This window comes from Octopus bimaculoides, chromosome 23 (assembly GCF_001194135.2).
Source record: "Octopus bimaculoides isolate UCB-OBI-ISO-001 chromosome 23, ASM119413v2, whole genome shotgun sequence".
Lineage (NCBI taxonomy): Eukaryota > Metazoa > Mollusca > Cephalopoda > Octopoda > Octopodidae > Octopus > Octopus bimaculoides.
The window spans coordinates 4,545,859-4,548,358 of record NC_069003.1 but is presented as its reverse complement, the minus strand read 5'-3'; positions in this window follow the sequence as shown (position 1 = coordinate 4,548,358).

Here is a 2,500-nt window from a genome sequence, read left to right as displayed (position 1 = left end):
GTTTAGCCGCCATTTTAGCGACCTCCTATGCAACTACAACACGCTGTCTCTCCTAATAATCTGTGGAGAAAAAAGAAAAAGAAAACAAACGGAAAAAAGAGAAGGAAAACGAAGAAAAAAATGGCCATACTTGTTTTTGCTTCACACATTCTAAGCAGTGTGTATGTTTGCTGCTTGCTGTTATCTTTAAACACAAACATACAGGCTGTGCTTTTGTATTGTTACATCTACAGTTTTATTATTATTATTTTTTAACTGCTGCTGTTGTTGTTGTTGTGGTGGTGGTTGTTGTTGTTGTTGGTTAACTCTATGTCAGCTACTTACGGAACATGTCTTTATGGTCATCGGCGTTCCAGCCTTGGCCATCTATCGCTGTTTTTTTTCTCTTGTGTGTTTGCGTGCGGCGTAACCAGTGTGTATATGTGTGCATGCATGTATGCGCGTGTGTGTGTGTATGTTAAAAAATCATAGTGAAGTACAAAAAGAACAAACGGAAAAAAAAACACATAGAAAGTCGCTAAATATTCATCAGTTACCCTCATATTGCCCCAGCATGGTCGCAGTCTAATGACTGAAATAAGTTTATATATATATATGATGATGTGCCTGTGTTTCTGTGATTGCATTAACCAATGTATCACTTAATGTTCAAAAGCGGCAGGCTACAATTTGAGGGAGGTTTAGCGGCTAATTTTAGCAGGTGGAACAACCACATAGAAGTTCTCTCTTAACGATTGCTATCATATGTTATTAGTTTTGTTGTTTAACCCAAGGTCAACCTAAATACGGCAAAACTTTTCTGGAAAGTATTTCAATCATAACCAAACACCTCATCGATTTGTCACATCTAGAATTACATGGACTAAATATACCCTTCCCTTCATCAAGACTGAACGGTACAATTTTAGTGAAGTTTGGCTGCTATTTTTTTCACTTGCTGAACGGCCACATGGACCCCCCCTCTCTCTCTCTTAACGGTGCAACACAGCTCTGTGTTGGATCGCCGTTACATTCTCTTCTCCGTTTTCTTTCTAGCTTTGTGATGAGAAATCATCGTTACGCAAACTAGTTAAGTGTGCAGTTTTTAATGCTTATGTGTTGTTGTTGTTATTGCTGTTTTGTGTTTCTTTTTGTTATTGTTGTTGTAGTACATTCTATTCATGTTGTGCTTTACACCTCGTAACGCATTCGTATCATCCGGTGTGTGTGTTTTTGTATGTGAAACGCATGATAGCTCTGTGATGTGATTTGTTTGTGTAACATATTCTTCAATGGTGTGTTTCTTCCCGCGTATGTTTGTGTGTGTTTGGTGGGTAACACATTCTATCATGGTGTGTTTGTGCCTAACTGTGTAACACATTCTATAATAGAGTATGTGTATGTGTGTGTGTTATTGGCTATGTAACATATTCTTTAATAGCGCGTGTGTGTGTGTGTGTGTGTGTAGCTGTCTAACACGTATTATAATAGTTTGCTTGTGTATGTGTTTGTGTAGTTGACTGTAACACGTTCCATAACAATGTGCTTATGTATGAGGTTAGCTGTGTAACACACCCTATAGTGTTGTGCTTGTGTGTGTGTGGGCGTGTATATGTTTGTGTGTGCTATTGGCTGTGTAACACTTTCTATAACGATGTATGTGTGTGCGTGTAGGTAATAACCGTGTACAAGTTCTCACATATGTATGATTAGGCAACACACATTATCAAAGTGTGTGCCTGTGTTTGCATGTAACATGTCACTGCTTGTGTTTGTCTAACGCATTTTAAAATGGCATACTTGTGTGTGTCTATGTGTGTGTGTGTGTGTGTGTGTGTGTGTGTGTGTGTGTGTGTATTTGTACTATGTACACATTATCACGAGTGTGTGTTTGTATAACATACTTCACGAAAGGGTGTTTATTTGTGTAGACATGTAATAGGTTATCGTAATGTGTTTGGCTGTGTAACACTTCAAAGTTTGCTTGTGTGTGTGTGTGTGTGTCTTTCATAGTCACGTACATATCAAATCCGTGTGTTTGTCTAACACATTTTTATCAAAGCTGTGTGTGTGTGTGTTCATATGTTAACGTTGCGTGTCTTTCTCTGTGAACACATTACATGGTGTGTGTGTGTTTACGCAACATGCTATTATTGCGCGTGTTCGTCTGTCTCTCTACCCCCCATTTCTTACGCGTGTATTTGTGTAACATAGTCTCATTAGCTGTGTGTTTGCCCGTGTAACACATTTATCGTGTTTCGTTTTGTCACCGTAACACTTATCAAAGCGAGAACGCATTTTGTGTGAGTAACTACGTAACACATTATCAGTCTGTGTCTTTATCTCTCACCCACTTTCTCTCTCTCTCGCTCTTTCTCTAACGGGGAGCTTGTTTGTTTCTAATAATCTTTTTACCCGTCAAGCGTATGTGAATGTGAAGTGTGTGTGTGTGTTTCAACACGTTGCTTCATAGCGCATGCTTGATGTATACACTACTTCACACACACACACACACACACAC